The sequence below is a fragment of the Gossypium arboreum genome, chromosome 5 (genome assembly GCF_025698485.1).
Source record: "Gossypium arboreum isolate Shixiya-1 chromosome 5, ASM2569848v2, whole genome shotgun sequence".
In the NCBI taxonomy this organism is placed as follows: domain Eukaryota; kingdom Viridiplantae; phylum Streptophyta; class Magnoliopsida; order Malvales; family Malvaceae; genus Gossypium; species Gossypium arboreum.
Genome location: NC_069074.1, coordinates 44,477,771 through 44,485,161, shown reverse-complemented (window position 1 = coordinate 44,485,161; position 7,391 = coordinate 44,477,771). Strand labels below are relative to the sequence as shown.

The window sequence follows — 7,391 nt, the reverse complement described above, 5'->3', positions numbered from 1 at the left end:
CCTCCATTTGTATCGCATTGCATCACTGGATTCACCTACGTAGAAAAATATAAACCATCAATTTTCTTATTCAGTGCTTCTACTTGGTTTGATAACATGGTGACGGCATATAGATTAAAAACACCGGCTACTTTCATCGATTTGGTCCTCATGACTTGCCACTAATAATTATTCAGTGTCATTTCCTCTATAAACTCATAAGCTGCATTGGGTGTTTTATTATTCAGTGCTCCACCAGCTGCTACATCAATTAATTGCCTAGCTAAGGGATTCAAACCGTTGTAGAGAGTTTGAACTTGTAACTCCAAAGGTAACCTATGATGAGGGCACCTTCTCAATAAGTCCTTGCATCTCTCCCATGCATTATATAATGTCTTTAAATTGATCAGGGCAAAGGAATAAATATCATTCCTCAACTTAGTTGTTTTAGCCGGTGGGAAATACTTCAAAAGAAACTTCTCAGTCATTTGAGCCCATGTAGTGATGAAACCTCGTGGTAAAGAGTTTAAACACTTTTGGCCTTATTCCTCAACGAGAATGGGAACAACCATAAGCAAATGGTGTCATTAGTGGCACCATTAATCTGGAAAGTGTCACAAATCTCTAAGAAATTGGCCAGATGAGTATTTAGATCTTCATCTTGCAAACCATCGAACTGAATGTATTGTTGTTCCATCTAAATTATGTTCAGCTTTAGCTCAAAATTGTTCACAGCAATGGTAGGTCTCATAATACTCAACGGCCCCAATCAAAGTGGCCTTGGTATAATCGTACATAGTACAAGGAACAGGATCTATAGGAGGTAGCTGAATATTCTGATTATCGCCCATCTCCTTAGTAATATTGTTGTCCTCTTATTCGTTTACTATATTATGTTGACTTTGCCTTGCTTCTTTAACCTCTCTACGATTTATGCGAGTAGTACTTTCAATCTCACTATTAAAAAGCAATGGTCCCGATGAGTTTCCTCTAGTCATAAACCAAAAGAACCCGCAAGAAGCAAATAAAAGAAAAATTAACATGTAAAAATTAAATTAAAACAAAAATATAAAAATAAAATAAAATAAAAAGGGGTAAATTAATAGAAATAAAGTTTTCCTAATATTTTAGTCCTCAGAAACAATGCTAAAAACTTAATGTGTGTCATGTTACTGACTAAAAATACGACAAAGACAAGTGCACCTATCGCTAAATAGTATAGCTACGGTGAGTAAAGATATCATATCCACGAGGACTAAAAGTACTAGTAATTACTGTTTTCCTATTATTTAGCTGACAAATTAGAGTAATTGTTTTAAACTAAAATTACTAAATTAATTTAACTAAAGAACTCAACAGAGAATAAATCAGGGAAATAAATGAATAATAACCAATGAGAGATGCAATACCTGGGAAAGAATCCACGTAGACTTCATCTATCATTATGAACATAAATTAAACGATTTATTCACTTGGTATCTTGATCCGTAAAAAATCCCTAAATTATACTAATATCTCTTTTAAGAGTAAGAGCAACTGACTCTAGGTTGATTAATTGAAATTTCTTTCTAATTAAAACCCTTATTGTCGCATTAACTTGATCTTTGAATTCCTCTATTAGATTTGACTCTAATCTTGTAGACTTATGTCATCATATTTCTAGGATTGCATGCAGCTCCACTCAATTATGCTAGATCTACTCTTAAAAAAAGACTTTTCTTCATCTGATTTAAGCATATTAAACATGAATTAATATATCAGAAATATTAAAACAAGAGATAAGTACACACAACCGAGAACAAGAAAGTATTTAGGGTTCATCTTCCCTAGGTATCTAGGGAATTAGTTCAAAATTGTGAATAAAAACATCTTAAAGATAGAATGACCACAAGAAATAAAAAAACTCATAAAAACTTCAAAAGAAATTAAAAGGAGGCCTTCAATCTTAATGGAAATCTGGCTCCAATAGTGTTCTTCGAGTTGTTTTCTTCAATATTCTCTAATGCTCCCCCTTTTCTCTTCTTCTATTTGGTATTTATAGACTTTAGACTACTCAGAAAGCCTTAAAATTACATTTTTCTGTGTGTTTGGGATGCAAGTTGCGAAATCGACACGGTTTGGCACACGATAGTGTGTCCAGCCCGTGTAGGAAGGCCTAGCCCATGTGGCTCCTAAAATCTACTCTATTTGTCTAATTTTCTATATTTTTTCACTCTTTTTGCTCCAAAATGCTCTCCTAAGTATAAAAACATGAATTCAAAGGATTAGGAGCATAAAATTCACCATTTTACATAAATAATCTTCCAAAAACGCATCAAGAACAGGATTAGAATATGTTACTTTTATCACTTATCAGGTTTATTGATTGCATACTATAAGTAGGAGTTCATTATGATTCCTACAATGTTTCCTCTGTAGACTAAAAGATTAGTTATAAGTTCAGTTGGTGGCATATCGCGTAGAGGAATTCCCTAATTTTGATGAGAAGGTCAAGATGGTGGATCAAGCTTTTAGGCTAGATAAGAAAATAGATGTGAGTCATAGTCAAGGGAAGAGAGTCAAAGGTATTATTTCACAACCAATGTCAAAATGAGATAGTGGTTTTAGAGGATTTAGATGGTCTACACTATTTGGATTCCCCTCTAAGGGAGTATAATCTCGTCAAAAGTTAGTGGCCAATTCGAGTGGAGCATCTTAGGTTCTTAGAGTTTTGAAGTAAGATTATTAGGGTCTTAGGCGCGATAAGGAATGCTAAAGGAAAATAGGTGTCTGTATCAATGTTGTTCAATAGAGAACTTTGCTAGAAAGTATCCTCGTATAACTAATAATAGATTGATTCAGTTTGAGATATTTGCACCTGCAATTTGTGTTCGTGGTTCCTCATAAGGTGGTACGAGTGGTGGTAATGGTGTTAAAAGGAGAGTCATTCACTCTTCTACTACAGTTAGGTTTGAGGCTAGAGCTATTACTTGTACTTATGTTGTGCATGCTTAAGCTAATGCTGATGCTATTGACATAGCCATAGTTATATTTTTTGTTATTGATTATTCCTACTCATGCATTGGTAGATCTTGGTTCTACACATTTCTGTATTACTAAAGGTGTGATTAGTGGTTGGAATGTTCTAGTTTGTTGAAGGTATTTCGTTGTTTAGTCTTTAAGGGATTGAGTTACTGGTTGTGTAACAACCCAGTTTAGACCCTAGTCAGAATAGCAGTTTCGGGACCACAAATTCAAGACAAAAAATATTTTAATATTATTTTCCATGCTTATTATATGTGGATTAGGATGTATGAAAGTTTCGTATGAAAATTCGACCATTTGTGTGCTTAATTTGATAAAAGGACCTAATCGCATAAAATGTAAAAATAGCTTGCTAATTAATAAAGTGCCTATTTGCTATGTCTTTTTAAATGCAAGGTTTTTATGTTGTTATTTGACCATTGAACATATGAGTGGATATTTATGGCTTTTTATATTAATGTTATAATGTTTATTATTACGGGAAAAATTGGTATTTGGTAATTAAAGTCATATTAATAAAATAAAAAGCATGAAATTGGTCATTTTGTTCATGCTTTTGCCGAAAATACAAAAGGAAAAGAAAAAGAAAATACAACCTAGTGTTCGACTATTGATTTTGGTGATTAAGGTATGGTTTTTTAGCCATTTTCGATAATTTCTACATTTTTGTAATCGTTGCTTAGTAATCTTTCAAGCCCATGTCTCAAATTCTGAATTTGATGAAGATTGTGAGATATGACATTGAGTATTTTGTAAGCTTTGTGACGATAGTTGATGAATATGAAAGATACGTGATAGATTATTATGTTTTGTCTTTGAATTTTTGATGAATTTGACTATTTTGGGCTAAATTGTGAAATAAATGAAATATATGGGCTTATATGAAGTGTAGGAATAATCGGCCAAGCATTGATTGAATTGAATTATGCATATTTTGTGTTTTGTGAAATAGGGACTAAATTACAAAAAATGTGAAATATCAGGGGCAAAAGTATAATTAGCCCATTTATGTGTTTTTAAATGAATTTAATTGAATATATGATTAAATAAGTTCAATTTTTATTGAATTATGTAACACCCCAAACTTGACCCAGACGTTATGGCCGAATCTGTGATATCACATTGGAATGTTTTTCGAAAAACATAATTCCATGGAAAATCCGTTCTACATTAAAACGTCTTTGGGATCTTCAAAGAAAATTGAGGATATCTTGTTCATTGTTAAACTCAAGTCATTTTATCAAGCTGTTAATCATATTAGATTGTTATTACATTTTAAAGCAGTGTTGTTGCGGAAGCTCTCAGAATATGTTGCGGAAACGTGGTGTTTTAGGAAAACATTTTTTTATATTTTGAAAATCCGTAACCTACTACTAACAGATTTAAATCAAAGTAAAAAAATCCCAAATTAAAATAAAAATTAGAGAGGCCCTATTTCAAAACAAATACCCAAATTAAATTACTTATAAATTAAAAGTTAGAAATAGGAGCAAATGCGGTTGTGTGGCCACCTTCGAGGCCCTCGCAGCACCGATCCGTCAAGGATTACCTGCGTAGAAAACAGAAAAGGTGAGTTTATGAAAACTCAGTGTGTAATCCCTAAACAATAGCCAGTCATACAGTAGGCATTTACAGTCTGGGCCTAAGCTTATTTCAGTAACAGTTTAATCTCAGATATGGCCTTAGCTTGTTACAGTATCAGAAGCAATGTGGGCCTTAGCCTAATTCAATAGCAATCATAGGATAGATATGCAAATAGAAATCCTACCCAGCCAGCCTCTACACAACACTCCATCCAACCCTACATACCATGTGGGGATAAAATCAACCCACCCATCCCTATACACCAAAAATAGCACCAGTGGCACACCAAACAGAAATTGCCGCAGAGCTGCCAGAATAGTGTACTTCTTTCAATCATAATAACCCAACCCCATGCATCACATCATAATATCTTACATGTATGCAACATATATAAAATGACATTCTCAATACAGTCATACATAACATAGGGGTATATCCATCATTTTACCTTACAAGGGCAAAACAGTCATTTCATAAGATTGGGGTTTATGTATACTTACCGACCCAACAGTAGGTCCACAATCATCTAAGGTGACCCATGCGACCTTAACCACCAAACAGTGAAAATGGGCCCAAGGTCGGCAATGCGGCCCATGTGGCCCACACGCTCGTGTGGCCTACGAAACCCAAAATGGCCTACGAAACCCAATAATCACCACACGTCTGTTTGGTTTCTCAGGCTCCACACGACCTATTTCGGCCCAATGTAGTGATAAATCATAATTTATACATATTTTTATCCCATGCTTAGCACATTTACGAATGATTTCTCCTTAGATTTGGTGAATTCGATGCTTCTAATCCTTTAATTTCATGTTTTATACTTAGGTGAGCATAGGAGAGTAAAAAGAACGAGAAACGGGCCAAAAATGGAGAAAATGGACCCACATGGGAAAACAACATGGCCTGACTTCCTCAACGGGCGTGCCACACGGCTGTCTCAATTTGGTACGATCAAAGCACGACTTACACGGGTAGACCACACCCTCATTCCTATTTAATAGCCTTAACCACGGGCTAGAGTAATCGCGGCGTGTCACACGGGCATGTCCCTGCCGAGCCCAAGTTTAGTCCTATTCAGAAAGGCCAATTTTTAGGGCTCTTAGGCATTCAAAAGCCTATTTAAACACTTGAGGAGGCACTTAGGAGGAAGATGCAAGGTAAGAAGCAAGGAATTACTCAAGGAAAGCCGATTGATCCATCTCAAGAGCCAAATTCATCATCAAGACTGGAGATCTCCCTTAAAGTTCCTTCAGGAGTTTTGGGTTTTCTTATGTTTTGTTATCTTTATGCTTTTGAGATGTTTTCTTTCATAAATATGAACTAAACCCCCTAAATACCTAAGAGAAATGAAACCTAAGACAGATCTTGTTATTATTATCTGAATTGTATTATAAATATTTGACTTGTTCTTAATTATGTGTTCTTAATTTTTGTTTTAATATTCCAAAATATTGATTCAAGTTAACACTCTTATTCAGAAGAAGAATAGACCTTATCTAAGAGTAAAATTTTCATAATTAAGCGGAGTTGATTGCACACCTAGAGATAGGGTGACAAGATTTTTCCGGATTAGGGTGAAACCTAATAAGGGAATCCATAGATTGAGTTAATGCAATTCTAGAATGTTAATTAGAAAGAGATTTCAATTATTCAACCTAGGGTTAGATGTTATTAATCTCAAGAGAGATAATAATACAACTTAGGGATTTCTACGAATCAAGTCAAATGAATAAATAATCTGATTTAGAGTCAAATAATAAGTGAATTCTAGGTGGATTTTTCCTTAGGTATTGTCTCAATCAATTGAATTTTCCCAAAAGTATTTTCCTGAGTTTTCTTTCTGTGCATTCTTAGTTAGTAATTAGTTTAGATAACCAAACCTCTTAATTTTTAGGTGGATAATAAAAAGGAAGTAAATACTAGTACTCGTAGTTCCTTTGGGTTCGACAATCTAGTCTTGCTGAACTATACTACTGTTCGATAGGTACACTTGCCTTAATCGTGATAATAAGTTAGTCTCAAGAACATTTCATTTAAAAATATTTAAAACCTGTTACGAATATCACGCCATCAAGTTTTTGGCGCCGTTGCCGGGGAACTAGGATATTAGGAACACTCGATTTTTATTACTTTATCCATTTTACTTTTATTGCAATTTAAAATTTTATTTTCTTTTCTAATTCTTCATTTATTTTCTTTTGACAGGTTTTTCTAGTTTATGATCAGAAGAAACCTGTCAGGACTACTACTTTTTGACGGTGAGATCAACTGCACAGTTCGTAGAAATCGGAAAGAAATAAGGCGAAACGTAAGATACACAGAGGACGAGCAAGAGGACGATACTTCAACCACCACCGAGGAGATGGCTGAAAACCACGAAAATCCGCTACCTCCTGCGATTGCTACTGATCCAGTAAATCAGAATCCTACTCCATGCACTATGTATGATTATGCTAAACCCAATTTAATAGGAATTGAGTCAAGTATAGTTAAACCTACTACTACTGCAAATAATTTTGAACTAGAATCTAACACAATTCAAATGATACAATAGTTTGTTCAGTTTGATGGTTTGCAGGACGAGGATCCCAACGCTCACTTGCCAAATTTCCTAGAATTTTGCGATACCTTTAAAATGAATGGCATTTTTGATGATGCCGTTAGCCTTCGATTGTTTCCTTTTTCGTTAACAAATAAGGCTAAACAATGGTTGAACTCGTTACCATGAGGGTCAATCACTACTTGGGAACAAATGACCAAAAAGTTTTTATTGAAATATTTTTCATCGATTAAAACAGCCA

At 34.4% G+C, this 7,391-nt stretch overlaps 1 non-coding gene across 1 annotated transcript; it reads left to right on the top strand.

Moving 5' to 3' along the window:
• The first annotated feature begins 312 nt into the window (after positions 1 to 312).
• LOC128293587 (small nucleolar RNA R71) lies at positions 313 to 419 on the top strand. The gene has a single exon (XR_008283768.1). It is a non-coding gene; the product is annotated as a small nucleolar RNA R71 (small nucleolar RNA).
• The last annotated feature ends 6,972 nt before the right edge of the window (positions 420 to 7,391 follow it).